Source organism: Anabrus simplex, chromosome 1 (assembly GCF_040414725.1).
Source record: "Anabrus simplex isolate iqAnaSimp1 chromosome 1, ASM4041472v1, whole genome shotgun sequence".
Taxonomy (NCBI): Eukaryota; Metazoa; Arthropoda; class Insecta; order Orthoptera; family Tettigoniidae; genus Anabrus; species Anabrus simplex.
The window spans coordinates 325,241,943-325,262,728 of record NC_090265.1 but is presented as its reverse complement, the minus strand read 5'-3'; the positions used below and the strand labels follow the sequence as shown (position 1 = coordinate 325,262,728).

The 20,786-nt window shown below is 42.0% G+C and overlaps 1 protein-coding gene across 5 annotated transcripts in view; it reads left to right on the top strand.

Annotated features, from left to right (window-relative positions):
- LOC136865636 (U-reduvitoxin-Pr21) overlaps positions 1–20,786 on the top strand; it is a 112,317-nt gene that overhangs the window by 48,110 nt on the left and 43,421 nt on the right. The gene's annotated exons all lie outside the window — the stretch shown is intronic.

Sequence of the window (20,786 nt, the reverse complement as noted above, 5' to 3'; positions counted from 1 at the left end):
CTTGAAGGGCCTTGGCCTACCAAGCGACCTCTGCTCAACCCTGAGGCCTGCAGATTACGAGGTGTCGTGTGGTCAGCACGACGATTCTTCTCGGCCGTTATTTTTGACCTTCTAGACCGGGGCCGCTATCTCACTATCTGATAGCTCCTCAGTTCTAATCACGTAGGCTGAGTGGACCTCGAACAAGCCCTCAGATCCAGGTACAAATCCCTGAACTGACCGGGAATCGAACCCGGGGGCTCCGGGTAAAACGCAGGCACACTACCCATACACCACAGAGCTGGCACATTTAAACCACCAGTTTTACAAAAATTACTTGCAAAGAAAAGGGATTGAAACCTTCCTCTCAAACTGTCCGCAGGGGCTATCACATATCTAATTAAATTCTACCATTACCTTGTGCCGTTGGATCTGCCTCACGCCGGACTCGCCCCTGCCTCCCTCCAGACACGATGTACTCCCAATTACTGGGACAATTCACACAAGACGGCCCTAAAGTACTCTGTTCTAATAGAATTTAAGGGTTAGCTTCCAGAATTCTTTAGGGATAGGCTGGATTCCTGTACACACCCCTGGTTTTAATTGGCTAGAGAAAATATTTACAAGTTTTTGATAGGTTTATTACAATCGAGGAGGAACCAGATTGTTGGTTACTGCGATACATTAGAAAATAATCCTCAGAATCTGTTTTACAAACATCAAAATTAAGCATTTCTTTATGAAATAATTAGAGTTTATCCCGTGAGAGGGAGCAAATAAACCGATGGTAGAGACATCTAACAGTTGAAGATCAAAGTTTCGTGTAGTCTATCAATCCGACAGTCGCCCAGGTGGCAGATTCCCTATCTGTTGTTTTCCTAGCATTTTCTTAAATGATTCCAAGGAAATTGGAAATTTATTGAACATCTCCCTTGGTAAGTTATTCCAATCCCTAACTCCCCTTCCTATAAACGAATATTTGCCCCAGTTTGTCCTCTTGAATTCCAACTTTATATTCATATTGTGATCTTTCCTACTTTTAAACACACCACTCCAACTTATTCGTCTACTAACGTCATTCCACGCCATCTCTCCGCTGACAGCTCTAGGTACATTTTTGTAACGCTACTCTTTTGTCGGAAATCACTCAGACCAAATCGAGCTGCTTTTCTTTGGATTTTTTCCAGTTCTTGAATCAAGAAATCCTGGTGAAGGTCCCACACTGGAACCATACTCTAGTTGGGGCATTACCAGAGACTCGTATGCCCTCTCCTTTACATCCTTACTACAACCCTTAAACACAATCCCATTTATGTGATTCGTTATATTAAAAACGGCGTATGGCTTTTAGTGCCGGGAGATCCCAGGATGGGTTCGGCTCGCCACGTGCAGGTCTTTTGATTTGACACCCGTAGGCGACCTGCGCGTCGTGATGAGGATGAAATGATGATGAAGACAACACATACACCCAGCCCCCGTGTCAGGGAAATTAACCAATGATGGTTAAAATTCCCGACCCTACCGGGAATCGAACCCGGGACCCCTGTAACCAAAGGCCAGCACGCTAACCATTTAGCCATGGAGCCGGACCTCGTAAAGGAATAACTTACGTTTAAGTTTCACGAACTTGCTCTTCTTGTTCGTTCTTTTGTCATTGAAAGTGGATTCATTCAGTTAAAGTCGCTTGACATAGCTTAACCCTCGTTCTTGTGTGTATGGCCGGTTTAATTTTCTCATTCCTCGTGGCTGCTCAAGCTGATGGTGACCTTTCAAACGGTAGTTCAATTTAAAACAAAAGGAATGTAGTCACTGAATTCTAACGCCATGGTCCAGCAGCAATCGCCAGCCTCTGCGTCTGAAGTCGAGAGCATTGAACAACAGGCTTCTAATTTCTACAGAAATAGGGCTTTCATAAGAGAATGATTATAATGATGATTGCTAATACTAATCCGCTTACGCTTCATTATCTCTGTCTATAAGCCTATCTATGTATTTTTAATAATAATAATAATAATAATAATAATAATAATAATAATAATAATGTCTGGGGTCGCTGAATTCATTCTATCTCATTTTTACCAAGCGAGTTGACTACGCTGTTTGAGTCTCGTAACTTGAGCTTGCATTCGGAATTTTGCGGGTTCGAACTCCACTGACGGTAGTCCTCGAAGATGGTTTTCCGTGCTTTCCCATTTCCACATTAGGTTTCTTTATTAAGGCGACGATCTCTTCCTTCCCAGTCTTAGCCCTATCCTATCCCATCGTCGCCATAAGACCTGTCTGTCTCGATGCTACGTAAGGTAAATAACAAATTATAAAGCTCGTTTATTTGGTTTTGACTGTAGATTTAAAGCGGGATGCTCTTAATTATACCATTTTGTATTTTAGGTGAAAATCTCGCTCTAGGATTGACCTTGAACGAACCTCGATCGTCTATGTCAGAGGTGCTCAGCTTGGCGCCCGTTGAGGCTAGCCCAGTGCGGCCGGGCTGGCGTGACGTAATTGCGGGTAGCTTACGTAGCAAGCATACGTCACAGTGAAGCGAAAGAGCGAACACACTTTGCAGGGAACGGAGTAGTGACGTTCGATTGTGATTAAGAAGCTCTCCTCCACTACTCAGCGAAAATTTACTTTTTCAAGATATCAAGGCTTGATTTATATTGCGCTCGATATAAACAGTCAGTTTTATTTTCTTCATTCAAAGGAAACTGGTACGTTATATTTTGTGTTATAGTCTACAAAGATACAGGGTTTAAGCGTACAACCTACGATTTACAATACCTTGGATGTGAATGACAGTATTTCCATTAAAGAAAGTTAAATTCCTGTTATTCATTAAGCAAAAAGTAATAACATTTCAAAATTCAACAAATTTACTGCTTGATTTTTCACAGTGTTGTAGTGCTGTGTGACTTTCCCTGTTCACTGAATTTCTGAAAATAGTATTTAAAACTTCACAGGCGTCCTATGATAATAGTTAGACTCTACATGGGGAGAGAGTTTCATCACGAGTGGGGATTTATTGTACTTGATTCACTTGGTTCTTCTTTTCATCCAAGTGAGAGCACAATGTTTTTCAAAGTAGCATTTCTCTTCCCAAGAAACGCACACGTCAACTTCATCAACCAATAGGTTCTGAATAGTTTAATAGGTGACAAAATAACGTACATTAGCATTGACTCCATAGTGTACGATGATGTTAATGAAGTTTTAGCAATGGACTGAGAATAAATCTACGGAAGCCATACAAAAATATCGTCCATGCAGAAATTAAGACGAGCACGGATTCAGGAAGAAAGTGTTTTATTCCAAGAATAGATTTAGCACCTGTGAATCCTGGTATACCATTCATTTTTAAATGGAGGCAATTTCCTCTAAATGTAGTTTTCTCTATCACACTGAATAAGTCAGCAGGACAGGACTTTAAAGTTGGGATATACCTCCTCCACACTCCAATGTTAGTTGTATGTAGCTTTCTCAAAAATACGCAGATCCACAGACGTAAAAGTACAACTCTAAGCTACAACTGCACTCAGTGTGGTTTTTAAGGAAATGCTATAATATCTGTTTTGATTCCATTCAAATGCTATATAAAACCTGGAAAGGGTAACTTTTATACATAGGATATATTAATAATCCATTTATAGTTTCGAACTTCGTCCCCGTAGGACCTATGTATCTATGTCGGTGCTACGTAAAGTGATGTAAAAAAATCAAATTACTTTACAGATAGTAATTTCGAATACCTGGATTATATACTGATATATGACATATCGACATCAGGGCCATGTTGATAAGTTTTATTAGCTCTAAGTGGCATCGCAGTTAGTCAACAGCAAGGATAGGATAGTGCAGATGAGCAATTTCGGTGCGAGAATTGGAAATAGAACTGAAGGATATGACAGAGTAAATGTTGGGAAGATATGGAAATTAATAGAAGTGGGAGGAGTTTACTGGACTTCTGTGCTAGTATGCGATTAGAAGTTGAGAATTCATCCTTCAAGCATAAGGCTATTCGCCGTTACTCAGAGGAAGACGGTGGTACATTATCAATAATATATCATTAATGACTTCCAATTAAGAAAATATTAGGAATGTACGGGTATTCCGGGGAATTACGATGAGAGAGGCCATCATCTGATTTGCGGTGAACTAAGTACCGCTATACCTAGAATAGAGAAAATGAAGTTTGTATGCAGACAGATAAGGGTATAAAATCTTCAGGATGAAGAAATTAGACGTAAGTACATGGATATGTTCAGTGAAAAGCTCCATATAATATAGCCTACAATCAATAGGTCCATGATATAGGAATAGAAGGAGTGGCATACACGGATGCTGTAAGAGAAACCGGCGAAGGAATGCCTGGAAAACGCTGTGCGTAAACATGGGAAAAGGGAACATCATGGTGGAAAGATGAACTCAGAACAGTATGTAAAGGTAAAACGAAGGCGTATAAACCTGGCTTTTAACAAGAACTGATGTATATAGGGAACTCTACGTACGTCCAACAATACAGCGAAGTATATTTTCACGAATAAAGCACTAAATTACTACACATAAGTACATAAACAAATAAATTTAATAAATAAATAAATAAATAAATAAATAAATAAATAGCATTGTATTCAACCGTGGATTACTCCATTCTGTTAATTGCTGTTTATTTACAAAGTCTCTGTCCTCCTCAGAGCTCCGGTGTTACCTGGATTGACAAGCCACCTTTTACTTTCGCTCGTGCACACTGTCACTTCACATACATGCTCGCAGACAGGCTTGAACACAGGGCTAATGGCCATCACAACACACGATGGCTGTTCCTTGGTTCGACTCCAGATAAAGCCCGATACTCACAGAATAGTCCGGTGATATTCTGACCCCGGTGGGACACTGATGACAACCAACACTCCTGTCACCCCAGCCCAACTACTCAACTCGATAGTCCGACACAACAACCTAACTGTACACCAACTGGTCCACATACAGACTCCAAGTCCACGGTAGTAAACACACAGTACTCCATGGCAGTACACACACAGTATTCCAAGACAGTACACGACGATTCTCGGACACCGGTGCGAAACTGGCTACAGTCAGCACTACTGCCCCAGTCCAAGTACTGAACTGCACAACCGACTGACTGTTCGCGGCTAGAGGTAGTGGAATTGTATTCTGAGGTAATCTGGTTTGACTGTTTGCAGTATTTTATGAAGAGGAGAAACAGCACGGTGCTTACGTCCATCAACTAATCTTAACCAGGATAGCTGAATGGAGGAATGAGCTGATTTGGGAATGGAGTGGAATATTTATGATAAATCGAACGTAGGCAGTATGCGCCCGCTGTAGTTTAGAGCCAAGGGAATAACTTACGTTATTGTAGACCACATCACCATAGTTGGGAGTATTAGTCCTTGAACGAGCAGTTTCTTAAAATTGACTGGTAGGAAGTCCCGCATTTTGCATAGTGAGTGCAATGAATCGAATACATGTTTACAAATGTTTGTTAAGTGTTCTGACCAACTTAAATAGGTACCAAAAATGATTCCAAGGTTCTTTCAGGGCTATAAGTGTTTCACTTAACTTAATAACTGGTATATTGATACATTATAATTTGGCATGAAAGCCTCCGTGGCTCAGGCGGCAGCGCGTCGGCTTCTCACCGCTGGATACCGTGGTTCAAATCCCGGTCACTCCATGTGAGATTTGTGCTGGACAAAGCGGAGGCGGGACAGGTTTTTCTCCGGGTACTCCGGTTTTCCCTGTCATCTTTCATTCCAGCAACACTCTCCATTCTCATTTCATAGCATCTATCAGTCATTAATAAATCACTTTGGGAGTGGCGACCCCATTGTACTAATAGCCTATATCAGCTTCATTCATTCCATCCCTGACCCGGTCAATGACTGGAAAACAGGTTGTAGGTTTTTTTTTTCTTTATAATTTGGCATGCACTTTAATAGATCCTATAATCGTGACTGATGATTTTAATGGATTTACCTTGAGGCAGTGGCTACTATTCCATTCATCAATGCTTGGTAGGTCTTTATTTCATTTCATAGTTGCTTGTTGTATGCTACTACTACTACTACTACTACTACTACTACTAAAAACGTTTTCATGCCTCCCCTGAAGGGGGAGGCGGGCCTCTTAGGCGGTTACGCCGTCTCTCAGGCCGGGAGATTTGTTACGGTGAAGGAGATGTGCGGAGAAGGTGAGGGGGTGGGGGGCCGTGTCCTATAATACGAACTGTTCCGGCATTCGCCTTAGTGCAGGAGAATGGGAAACCACGGAAAACCATTCTCAGGACAGCCGAAGGATGGGACCAGGCGTGAAGTCCGGCACTGTGCCCCAGGCCGGTCTCCCGAATGCAGAGGAGTAGAGCCACGGTAGAGCCGTGGCCAATTTTCCTCTGCTCGGTTGGTCGGTCAGAGTACAGAGCATATGGGACAACAACCTACTCTGCATCTACAGACCTTGTTGTATGGCATTCGGCTCGGTATGAATATGCGTATGAGTTATATTTACAGTTCGTCAGTTGTTCTAATAGGCCATTCATGTGTAGGGAGAAGAGAAGTGGTGAAAACCCTACCCTATGCTACCCCTACCTCAGCGTTTCGCCATTTAGTCATATCATCTCCCACTGATAGGATTCATTGTTGACATCCACTGAGATAGGAACGTAACCAGCATAAATAGGTGTGTAAGATTTAGAAATTATTTAATTTTCCTACCTTTCATTCTTCTTCTTTTACTTTCTCGTCTCTAGTTAAGAACGTTGAGCTCACTTGCTTCCTCCTGCCTTAGAAATAGGACGAAATAGAAATAGCAGTCACTTCGAGCGCTACAGCTTGTTAGTCCCCAGGACCATGAGCATTTCAAGTTCCCTGGACCGAACTTTTTTATCCCACAATTATTACGGATTTATAATAAATACTTTCTAATGTGCCTGTTTTATTACTTTTCAAGTTAATACATATTTTTAAAAATGATATTTGTTCGTGGCGTCGACTTCTGCAGATCTTTTGCCACTACATTCACCATATGAGAGGAACCTGCGTGTAAGTGTAATTGCGGAAGTGTAAAGTGTTGAATGTGGGGAATGGACGTTAAGGAAGACACAAACACCCAGTCCCCAGGCTAGGGATATTAATTATTTACAATTAAAAACCCCTGACCCGGCCGAGAATCGAACCCGGGGCCGCCGGGTGACAGGCGGACGCGTTGCCCCCTACACTGCGGGGCCGGAGAAGTTAATACATAACTATCGCCGTTTTTTCCATAGTTAGCTGTAGCACATTTCCCGCGTAGCGTTATGGTACTTCATACTGTATATACAGTACACAGCGGCTGAATGCCATCCAGCTGTGGACGCAAAAATTATCTTCTACTTGTCGCAATTTATTTTTACAATTTTGCTTTACGTCACACCGACACATTTAGGTCTCACCGCGACGATGGTGTAGGAAAGGACTAGGGGAGAGGAGGAAACGACCATGGTCTTAATTAAGTCACAGCCTTTGCCTGGTGTGAACATGGGAAATCACAGAAAACCATTTTCAGGGCTGCCGACAATAGGGTTCGAACCCACTATCTCTCGGATGCAAGCTCACAGCTCCGCGCCCCTAACTGCATGGCGAACTCGCACGGTCTCTTTAAAAATCGTAGAAGTACGGTAGATGGTAGGACGTAAAATCAAAACTATGCTTTATTATTATTATTATTATTATTATTATTATTATTATTATTATTATTATTATTATTATTATTATTATTATTATTATTATATTGGCTGCTTTTCACACGGATAGAACAAAATTTGATCACAGAATAGTTACTTTTTATTTTACTAATCTTAAGGTAACCTGTGTGACAACCACATGTTCTGTTTCCAGTACAAAGATGAGTGCATCCTATTACTCCAGATTCTGCTCCTCAAAACTTATTGTTTGTGTAAGAACTGTCATAGCCAGTCTAAATATTATCTTAATTTAGTATATTGACTAGGCGGCTTGCCTTGCAGTCAGCATACAAGCCAGATAAATGGCTTGACTTTTCAGAACCAGGTGGCTTGCTTTGTAAAGGAATATCATTACCAGATTCCTGTATTAAAAATTGTTGTGTTGATTGTCTCAAAATTAATATACATGAGCTAAACAGTATTTGGTTCAGTCGAGGGTATATATTGAATTGCACAACGATTCTAATTGTCAGTATATCACGTTTATCACTTGGTAACGTGTTATACTAGAGGACTTCACTTCAAAACCCTGAATAAAATCATTCTTACTATTTCAAAACTATTCTTTATTAATCTGTTCACCCTCCAGGGTTGGTTTTTGCCTCGGACTCAGCGAGGGATCCCACCTCTACCACCTCAAGGGCAGTGTCCTGGAGCTTCAGACTCTGGGTCAGGGGATACAACTGGGGAGGATGAGCACTACCTCGCCCAGGCAGCCTCACCTGCTACGCTGAACAGGAGCCTTGCGGGGGATGGGAAAATTGAAAGAGATAGACAAGGAAGAGGGAAGGAAGCGGCCGTGGCCTTGAGTTAGATACCATCCCGGCATTTGCCTGGAGGAGAAGTGGGAAACCACGGAAAACCACTTTCAGGATGGTTGAGGTTGGAATCGAACCCACCTCTACTCAGTCGACCTCTCGAAGCTGAGTGGACCCCGTTCCAGCCCTCGTACCACTTTTAAAACTTCGCGGCAAAGCCAGCAATTGAACCCGGGGGTGGCAGCTAATCACACTAACCACTACACCACAGAGGCGGACTTCAAAACGATCACTTCTCCTTATTTATACTGTATCAGGTACCGTAAGACATTCGACTACGGATGCTAGTAAAACTTGAAACGTAAATAACCTATCATTTCTACGCCTTCTGATTTAACGTCTTCTTTGGAATCGAGTTACGACTCAGGTCCGAACCCAAGCACCCGAATTTCATGGAAATTGAGAATGTGTCACGTCCTGCTACGCGGCACCTGGTTTTCTCTGCCGTATGTTTGTGTTCCCTGTCGTCATCAAGCAGTGTGAGTAGAGTATCGTAAATGAGGTCACCTAGATCCTGACTGGGGATGCGAGGCAATTGCTCTTTAAATGGCGATATCCTAATTCCACGAGTTGCCAAACAAAGTGCACCTTTAAGAGCCGAGTTACCTTCACATTCCTTACACATTTCATCACGTTTGAACCCCATAAACGAACTGTTTTGAGTTCAGTATCCCAAGCTCTGGAAAAAAAGAAAGAACATTAAGGTCTTACATATTAATTATTTTGTAAACTCTCGTTTATTAAAATGAATTATAAGAAAAGAACGTGAATTTTCAGTCACCTCCAAATTATATTATGTGGTAAAATATATTTCGTACAAGTCATCCTTGTAGCTTTTCTTAAGAAATATCTTCCTTGTTTGGGTTAGTCTGTGTCAGTTACGGCGAGGGCCGGATTAAGAGGGGGCCGGGCCCTGCGTGCCAAGGGGCCCCGGCCCTTGGCCGAACCTAAAATTGTATAAACCGAGCTCGATAGCTGCAGTCGCTTAAGTGCGGCCAGTATCCAGTATTCGGGAGATAGTGAGTTCGAACCCCACTGTCGGCAGCCCTGAAAATAGTTTTCCGTGGTTTCCCATTTTCACACCAGGCAAATGCTGGGGCTGTACCTTAATTAAGGCCACAGCCGCTTCCTTCCCACTCCTAGCTCTTTCCTGTCCCATCGTCGCCATAAGACCTATCTGTGTCGGTGCGACGTAAAGCAACTAGCAAAAAAAAAAAAAAAAAATGTATAAAAAGGCCTGCTGCTTCATCTCCGTGCATGTATATGAATATTTACGTTCGCAGAATATCGAACACGCACTTTTCCTTCCTTCTTATCAGCTGTCTGCGTCAGTATTTCATCACTGCTAGGATCAGTTACCGTCCAGAGACACGAATTTATCGGAAAAACAGAAAGTGACCGGGTTCCTTTAGAAGTCATTGCGACCTGTACAATAATTGAATATTGAATTTTCACGACCGCATTGTAATCGAAACTGACTTTCAACATATTAGGTCGTGTAACGTACATTTAGTACGTGTTGAAAAGATGTTAGGTCACCAGTGCGATCAGCACCCTCAACCTCCCGAAATCGTACTAAATGTACGTTACACGACCTAATAGGTTGAAAGTCAGTTTCGATTACAATCATTCATTTCATTTCAATATCTGCCACAAGCGAAGATTCATGCGCCACTGACGGCAGTGGCAGTATTGTTAATTACGTCGGAGTAAAAAATAGGTAAACTTTGGATGAAAAGAGTTACAATTAGCTGAAATCGACCTAGATTACAATTATAATATATTTTAACGATATTTCTGTATTTTTTGGATGCGAGACTGCTGACGTAGGAAGGAGAAAACGTTACTGTGTCACAGCACTTACGGATATACATAACGCAGATGTTTGAATTTGCTGACTGGGACACTTTCTGTTAGCCGATTTCTATTGATCGACATTCGGATAATCGATACTTTACTGCAGAGGAACGAGTTTGCCAATGATATAACGAAGGACATTGTAGTATTATAACTTGTAAAAAGGTAGTACAAGTCATAATAGTAACAATGTCCTTCGTTATCTCATAATACCACTTGTGCTAGCTTTTTACATGTTGATTTAGTTTTAAATTTCATCATCATCATCATCATCTGTTTACCCTCCAGGGTCGGCTTTTCCCTCGGACACAGCGAGGGATCTCACCTCTACCGCCTCAAGGGCAGTGTCCTGGAGTTCAGACTCTTGGTCGGGGGATACAATTGGGGAGTATGACCAGTACCTCGTCCAGGCGGCCTCACCTGCTATGCTGAACAGGGGCCTTGTGGAGGGATGGGAAGATTGGAAGGGATAGGCAAGGAAGAGGGAAGGAAGCGGCCGTGGCCTTATGTGAGGTACCATCCCGGCATTCGCCTGGAGGAGAAGTGGGAAACCACAGAAAACCATTTCCAGGATGGCTGAGGTGGGAATCGAACCCACCTCTACTCATTTGACTCCCGAGGCTGAGTGGACCCCGTTCCAGCCCTCATACCACTTTTCAAATTTCGTGGCAGAGCCGGGAATCGAACCCGGGCCTCCGGGGGTGGCAGCTAATCACGCTAACCACTACACCACAGAGGCGGACTTAGTTTTAAATTTTAGATTTTAAATTCATGTAATGCCAATAAGATAATGGGAATGAGATCATAGTAAGTTCTGTTTTGTATGTCGATTTGATAGTGATGATGAGACAAATGTAAAATATGTTTTGGCATTATGAAATATTGACATGAAAAATAGAGAAAAATTGTAGTCTATTCCAACACTTCCCTATTCATCAATTTAAGTTGATGTAGTTCTATAACGACTTCAGTATGCTAGTCTTACGTGATGTTACTAAGAAGGGGCCCCACCATTTTTAAATAGCCCAGGGCCCCCGAACACCTTAATCTGGCACTGGTTACGGCAAGCTCAAATGCGTCCAGAACGCATCCGATGTAAGCGTGGAAGTTCATTGTAGATGACAACAACAAGTTCAGCGAATAGAAACAAAGCATAGCAGTGCATCAGGTACGGTTTATGTTGACGACCATTTGGCTATATCAAAATGTAAAACTTTACTCTTTTTCAAATGCTCTTAAGAAAAGGAAGTAATCATAGGATAACGAGGTCGTATGGCTAGTATTTGATATACATTCACTTGCAAAATTAATTCAAAAACGCGCACCATGAAGAAAACATCACAGGGACACGTAAGTGGGTATGGGCACAGGATATGGTAGTATAAATACGGTGATCATACGTCCCGAAAGTCCAGATTTAAAGGAGCATGTCCCACCATCCCGAATATTAATAAAAGTGTCCCGATTTTTAAGTTTGTAAAATGTAATAATAATTCTCTGAAAAGTATGCGCAATTAAACGAAAAATACGTTTTGTTTCGAAATATCATTTTAACAAACTGTAGTCTTTTATTTGGCTAGTAAACGAAATGGCGTACCGGTATGGCTTTTAGTGCCGGGAGTGTACGAGGACAAGTTCGTTGTCGTAGAGCCGTAGGCAACCTGCGCGTCGTGATGAGGATGAAGACACATACACATACACCCAGCCTCCGTGCCAGCGAAATTAACCAATTATGGTTAAAATTCCCGACCCTGCCGGGAATTGAACCCGGTACCCTTGCGACCAGAGGGCAGCATGTTAACCATTTAGCCATGGAGCCGGACGTTTGGCTAGTGCAATTGACTTTTCCTAAGCACGCAACTCGCACAACAGATGATTTTCTAGCCTTTGTTGGCAACGCAGCGATCGCTTTTACAGGTGGCGGGCAACGCTCTGTGTGAGTGTTCCACCACTCACTCAAGGTCTGCACACACCAACGCGGGACGCGGGAAGCGGGAGCGAGAGCGAAACCTACAATTCCGCGGTCGCCGCAAAGTTCGTGTTTCTGTACACACCAAGGCGAGAAGCGGGAAACGGGAGCGGGAGCGAAACCTACAATCCCGCGGTCGCTCCGAAGTTCGTCCAGTACATTACGTCCTTCATGGCTATCTGTTTGAGGAAGTTCGTGATGGTTTCCTCACGTTCTGTTTCTTCCAGGAGTGAATGTAGCAGGCGGTGCCGATACTTTCTTTTTAGATATTCCAAAACGGCCTGATCCATAGGTTGTATCAAACTTGTTACGTCAGGGGGCAAGAATAAAGCACAAATTCCATCACATACTAGTTCATGTTAATCTGGATGTGGCCCTGCATTGCCCAGCAATAAAACTACTTTAATAGGCAGACTTGGTCTCCGTAGAGGGGACCCACAGCACGATGGCATGGCGAAAATACGCATGGAATGGAATGCTGTAGAATAAAAATCATTTAAAATTTACGAAAATAAAAATGGTTTTCATATATTGCTTTTTTACACTTCTCCTTTCGTTATCACGAAATTCCTGGTTTTGTTATAATTTCTTCCAATGTCTTGCTTTCATATAAATTGCTTGTCGTTAGGTAATTTATGTTTTCATTTAACGTCGTTCCCATAGTTTGTGAAAATATATATCCACCGGGATATCTCACGATTGAAATTTATTTGATATTAATAATAAGAATAAAAAAGAAGTGTGCTCTGTAATTCGACTACCCTTCTACACCTATGCTGCACACCATTTAGCCCTAATAATAATAATAATAATAATAATAATAATAATAATAATAATAATAATAATAATAATAATAATAATAATAATAATAATAATAATAATAATAATAATTGTTACCGTGGTTTGGTGGATCAGCAGAGATGAAAGAAGGTGCCAGGGTGAATGGGTCTAACTACCAAATCAAAGTTAATTTAAAACTTTAACAAAGGTTATATTTTCTGAGTTTTAACAATTAATAACAACAAAAATCTAACAACTTTTGACTAGGTGAAGAAACAAGACTAGGAAGGATCCAAGATTTCAGAATTATAACACTTTTGGGCTACAAGCCCCTAGTTTTACAAGTTTGAGCTCCTAGCTCAGCATTACCAAACAATGATTTGTTCAAAGGGCAGAAATCCCCTAAAACATGGAGCACCAGCTCCGTAATTTACAATGTCAAGCCTCCTAGGGGCACTTTTACAATATTAGAAAAGAGCTGACACTCTCTCAGTTTTTCAAGCCTATTCAAGGCAATATCAGACCTTACAATAACTTGCCATCAAGGCACAATTTACAAAAATGAAACAGGGGTATCTCGTACCCAACCTACAGGGCCTTCGTGTAAAAGAAATAACAGTTAAATAAATGGCCCAAGCACAAAATGAAAGGAGGCGAATACTTGCACTCCTCTATGCAGCTTCTTAAAACCTAACAGGCACTAGGCCGATGAAACAGGGGCTATTCCCAAACTATGGAGGTGATCCGTCTAAGAAAGAAATTTAAAACATTAAGGAAGGGAAGAAAATCAGTTACCAAAACGTAGTCACCTCAAAACCAAAATGAAGGGGAGCTCGAGAGGGTAATCACTCTCTATCCCCGAATTACAGTTACAGATTTTATAAGTTTTTACATAAGCCGGCAGAACTTACATTTTAGAGAAAAAGGTTACATATTAAAGTTTCGGACCTTTCCCGCGGGTTAAACTGCTGAGCTAGCAAGAAATAAGATGTTAAACGGCCATTACCTTGCTGAAGACCTGCTGCCTGATGAAAGAGGCGCCACTCGCCTCCTGCTTCACATCCACACACTTAGATAGACGTTGATCAAATTGCCAAGAAACGTGAAAATCAGCAGTTTATAAACCCTCGGGGAAAGTTCAAGACCTTACATGAATAAAACAGCCACACCCACTCAATTTTATTGGGTAGCTTAAAGTTACACACCAAATCGAAGAAGCAGCCTGTGATTGGTAGGAAATTAATTAGAGAAATTCTTGATTGGTTAAATTCAAAACAAGCGGAAAGAAAGGATAAATATTGCCAACCCAAAAATGAATGAACGAAATTTAGTAAAGGAAAAACTTATGAAAACAAAATTACTTCTGAAAGGTTCTTTCACTTCGCACCAGGGTGCATGATCATAGTTTTTGCAATGACCTCTATGATGGATGGATGAATGGTGAATGGAAAACAAAAACAAGTAGAATTCCACACAGTTCAGGAAACTTCACCATACAAAATTACGGTAGTGACATCTTCTGAGAAAATTTACAAGTTGGTCCAGTTTTAAGTTCAGAGTTCCTCCTGTAGAGGAGGTTTTATTGGCGCAAGATTTAAAAGTGCGGCGTAGGGGTGTACCTCCCGGTACAATAATAATAATACATCTTATATGTATCTGGAAGTTTACGAACGGAGGAATTTGTGCAAGAAAGTCACAAACAAACAGTGACAATTAAGGAATTTATACTTACCAGGTAGACGCAGTTCTTTTCCTATTTCATCCCACAACATATCTTTCTTCCTGTCCCACTCGTTGGCTGAACGGTCAGCGTACTGGCCTTCGGTTCAGAGGGTCCTGGATTCGATTCCCGTCCGGGTCGGGGATTTTAACCTTAATTGGTTAATTCCAATGGCACGGGGGCTGGGTGTAGGTGTTGTCTTCATCATCATTTCATCCTCATCACGAAGCGCAGGTCGCCTACGGGAGTCAAGTAGAAAGACCTACACCTGGCGAGCCGAACCCGTCCTGGGATCTCCCGGCACTAAAAGCCATACGACATTTCATTTCTTTCTTCTTTACAGTCTTGTAATCACGCGGGAAAACGCTGCATGCATGAAATTGGTTCGCAGCAATCCCGCCAGGTAGGCGGGAAAGTGACGCACCGGTCCGAATGGATCCGTATCCCGCTGTACTAATAGTTCGCGACGGGATCGTTCCCGCTCCCGCGTTGGTGTGCGCAGACCTTCAGTGTGTGGCGGGATACTACCCGTGATAACCCTCTCCCATTAGTTTTGAAGGTCACCATCAAGACGAGACGACGCGAATCAGATACACCTGTTGTTAGTAGCAAGTGTCAAATCAAAGAAGAAATACTCAAATAGTGTCTGTGATGTGACTGTGGTTTTTGCTGTAATGTAATCTGCACTTAAACACATAAACTGGTATTATGTTTGTTGTTGTTGATGATGATGATGCTTGTTGTTTAAAGGGGACTAACATCGAGGTCATCGGCCCGGTATTATGTTTGTATAGTGACGACAATGAGTGGCGATAAAAGTAAGAAATGTAAGTATTCTCTTAATAATGAACTCCAATGGAAAAGAGTATCCGTTCTTAAAGAAGCGTGAAAATAACCCGCATCTTGCATTTTGCTCTCAATGTTCAAGTGAGATTAATATCGCACATGGTGGCGTTTCCGAGATCAAGCTTCATTTGAAGACTAAAAAGCATTTGGCTGGTGTTAATGCAGTGGCAATGTCATCATCAATGAGTAAGTTTGTCACTAAGAATAAGAAAAACAAAAAATAGATTTGAGCAAAAGAGGCAGTTTTTGCATATCATACTGTAAAACAATCGTAGTGTCAGATCGTTAGATTGTACATTAATTTCAACGTTGTTTGATCAAAAATTCTCTTCAGCAAGAACAAAAAGTGAAGCTCCTGAATGTCAAAAACAAGTGATGCAGGAACTCGGTGAAACCTCTTGCTTTACACTGTTGGTAGACAGTTCAAACCACGGTGTTCAAAAACTAGTACCGATCATTGTGAGATATTTTTATGTACCCTGTGGAATAAATGTAAAGGTTTTTAGAACTTGAAACATTGCCGGGGGCAAAAAGTGACCAACTGAACGATTGTTGTATTTTCAGTTTTAAGCCGCAATAACCTGGTTAAGAAATTAGTTGGAATGTCAGCAGACAACACAAATACCAATTTCCTGGGTGCAGAGAGAAAAGGAAAAAGTAACCTATTTTGTAAATTATCGGCAAGTACTGAAGAAACCTTAGTTGGCATAGGCTGCATGGTTCATATTGTTAATAACTGCATTAACAATGCTGCTGATACCCTTCCTACTGATGTTGAGGTTGTTAAACTTTTTAAGTTTTTTCATATATACATTTCCGAGTGGCAGAAATGAAAGACTCTTGTGACTTTATTGGTGTGGAGTAGAAAATTATCTTATCTTACTCCAACACTTGATGGCTGAGGCTTTTGCCAGCTTTAGAGTGTGTCCTTCAATTGTTTGAACCCCTTAGAAACTACTTTGCTTCTCAATCGAATCCTCCCGTGGTATTAAAGTCATTCTTTGACGACCCAAAAGCAGAACTTTGGCTTTAGTTCCTACTCTGTGTATCTTCAATGTTTTATGAAGGTGATAAAGTGCCAGCAACAGATGCAGTTAATGAATATTTGCTTTTGTACAAGAACTTGGTTGACAGAAAAGCATCTTCGTTTCTACCTACGAAAGTGAATGAGATACAAATATATATATATATCTGCAGGATATGACTGTGACATGCAAATCCTGAGGGACACGGTTTGTTCATTTTATGATCAGTGTATAACTTGCCTAGAACTCTGGAAGTCAAATGTCGACAACTTGAGTCCTGGATAGATCTGAAGAAATCACTAAAAATAGTATACCACTCATCTCAGTTGACAGCTTGTTTAATGAGCTGAGTGTCCTAAACACTCAGCTCTCTGATAGCACATTAACAGAATGGACGGGAAAGAAAATTTCAACAGGACAAAGATGGCTACTTGTGTTCCAGGATTTGAGCAAGAATGGCATCAAATTCTCTAAGATGTTTGTCGAGTTTGTTCTTTCCCTGCCAGGCACTAACGCTTCTGTGGTACAAGCATTTTCATTAATCAATAACTTTTGGGGCCCAGAAAAATGTTCATTATCAACTGAATGCGTAAAAGCGATCTTGATCTTGCAAATGAACTGCAGCTTCGCGTGCACAGAATGTACGACCAAATTAAAATACGATTGGAGTAAGATCAGCGATGACCAACCATCATGTTCCACGACCCTGTCCTAGTTCGTAAAGACTTCAGGCGCTTTTAAAGACGCAGTAAGAACTTTCTTATTATTGTAATCATAAGGTGTAAAGCAAGAAACTTAAAATTAAACTTACTAATATTTTCTTTTTTCTCACAAAACTTGTAAGGTACTTGCATAAATAAAACAAACACTAAAATAAACTTCGTATTCATATTTCACTCTATATTGGATTTTTGGTGGATCGATTTTTGAGGAACTTCTTAAAATTAAATTTTATAAAAGGCCATAACTTAAAAAAATCTATATGTTAGAGTCAAATTGTAAACTCTCTACTCCCCACCCCCCCAACAAGTCTATCCTGATTTTGACTGTCAAAAATATGGTCACCGTAAGTATAAAGAAATCAAAAGATTTTACCACTCCAAGTATTCCTTCTTGGGTACCAGACACTTGCAGGATGCACTTAGTATGGTGTTGGAGAACCCTTAGCACGGAGATAGGTGTCAATACGGTCGGGCATGCAAGCGAGCACACAGATGTCGGATGTTCTCCTGAGGAAGACCCAGTCACAGTTGGCGCAACTGACCCTTCAAATTTGCCGTAGTTGCCGTTGGCCGAAGTTGCCGTCCAATCTGGTCCCAAACTTTCTCTATGGGCGAGAGGTCTGGAGACTTTTCTGACCAAGGAAGCATGTTCACATCAATAAAGCAGATCGGAGATAACCTTCCTGTGTAAGGCTGGACATTATCTGGCTGGAAAATGGAATTGTCGAGTTACACCATGAAGTGAAGCACACAAGGTCATAGGATTTCCTAGACGTATCGCTATCGGGCGAGTAGGCCGTGCGGTTAGGGGCGCGCAGCTGTGAGCTAGCATCCGGAAGATAGTGGGTTCGAACTCCGCTGTCGGCAGCCCTGAAGATGGTTTTCCGTGGTTTCCCATTTTCACACCGGGCAAATGCTGGGTCTGTACCTTAATTAAGGCCACGGTCGCTTCCTTCCCAGTCCTAGCCCTTTCCTATCCCATCATCGCCATAATACCTATCTGTGTCGATGCCACGTAAAGCAAGTAGCAAAAAAAAACAGACGTATCGCTAAGCTGCCAGAGTTCCTTCAACCATCACCAATATAGAGCGGAACTCGCAGGAAATAGCACCCTCTCGCTGGAAGAAGAGTGCCACTCTACAATGAAACGTGGATCACTGAGTTGGCCAGGACATCTCCAGACTCGAATTCGGCTGTCGTCTGTATCCAGACAGAACTGCGATTCGTTGCTGAACACCACTCGTGGTCATTCCGGAAGCTGCCATGTTGCCCGTTCGTGCTTGGTGATGGTCAAGGTATAATGATAGACATCGTAAGGGACGCTGCGACAATAGATCCTGCTCTGATGGCAGCCACGTAGGGATACAGGCGTAAACGCAGCAATCGTGACATATCTCTGGACGGTGCGCAACGCCTTACTGCCTGTCATATGATCGAACGATCCTCCCTCTAACGGTAGACTCGAGTTCTCGACGCGTATATGTACCTCACACTCCCGCTGGCGGCTGTGAGCTTGCATCCGGGAGATAGTAGGTTCGAATCCCACTATCGGCAGCCCTGAAGATGGTTTTCCGTGGTTTCCCATTTTCACACCAGGCAAATGCTGGGGCTGTACCTTAATTAAGGCCACGGCCGCTTCCTTCCAACTTCTAGGCCTTTCCTATCCCATCGTCGCCATAAGACCTATCTGTGTCTGTGCGACGTAAAGCCCCTAGCAAAACAAAAAAAAACAAAAAAAACACTCCCGCTGCGTTCCCCGATGAACAGTGTAGTCGAAACACTTCAAGTTGTGAGCAATGCGCATTCTCTCGAACATCTAGCTGGTCAGAGGTCCGTCGAATGTGCCATCGGGGTATGCTGCTTATTCATTTAATTTAGCTCTGTGACTTACACTGCTTACTCCACGGCACTTAACGCCCTTGAAAGGGCCTTGGCCTACCCAGCGACCGCTGCTCAGCCCGAAGGGCTGCAGATTACGAGGGGGCGTGCAGTCAGCACGTCGCATCCTCTCGGCCGTTATTCTGGGCTTTCGAGACCGGGGTCGCCATCTCACCGTCAGATAGCTCCTCAATTCTAATCACGTAGGCTGAGTGGACCTCGAACCAGCCCTCAGGTCGAGAGAAAAGTCCCTGACCTGGCCGGGAATCGAACCCGGGGCCACCGGGAGAGAGGCAGGCACGCTACCCCTACACCACAGGACCAGCGGCTTACACTGCTACTAAGACCTTATTCGGTGTGTTGCGTATATGAATAAGGGAGAGATATGTACTCCCCCTAGTGGCACTGCCGCATGAGCAATCGGCATGAAACACATGTCAGCTTATGACGGAACTATGTAGCTCTTTTTGTAGTACTCGTGCAGTTGTGTTCATGGTGCGCATTTTCATTTTTTATTTTATTATTTATGCAAATGAATGTATTTAAAAATATGCTGTATTTTAATATTATCAGTACTATCATTTTAGTAGGGTTTTAATGCCGTACTAATGCACCAAAGTCGACGCAAGGATGGGAAATGACTAGGACTAGGACGTAACGGTCTTGGTCTTAATTAAGATATAGTCTAGCTATCTTCAGAGCTGCCAGTGGTCGGAATCGAACCAACTATTTCCCGAAAGCAAGTATATAGCTACAAGACTTGAACCGTGGGTGTAATTCGCTCATTGTTAATAATAATAATAATAATAATAATAATAATAATAATAATAATAATAATAATAATTTATTTCATAATGCCTTTTCAGGATAGTTTTTACACACTGAACATTATTATTTCCTGCAACTGTAGACAGGTGTAAATTGTCCCACAGAGAATTAATATTTTTCGACAAAGAAGACATATCCACAGGTCGATTGCCACGCAGCTATTATTCACGCAGCAGGCTACCAGTCTCCACTCATGACGTGTTACAACTGCCGTCGCGAGAGGACGCAGGGTTATGGCAAAACGAGAGCAAAAGACACCAGTGACCGTTTTCAACAATGCTGGTCTCTGTCTTCCATACTTCTGCCATAGATAGTTCATCTATAACCCAAAATAACAAATGCTTTTATACTTTCTCTTAATAATTCATTTCCTAATTTGACACCTTAGCATTACCTAATTTCATTCGATTGCATCCTGTGTTTTTATTTTTATTTTAGATTTATTTTTCTTCTTGCACTCCCTCTCCATACCATTCATCAATTTCTCCATATCATCTGAAGACTGACCCAATTTTCTTCTTCTTCTTCTTCTTCTTCTTCTTTATTAATTGTTCAGACAGAGTCCGAGTTTCTGGTGAGCATCTTTCGCCTTCCTCGGTCCCAAATGTCATCCTCCACCAGGCTCC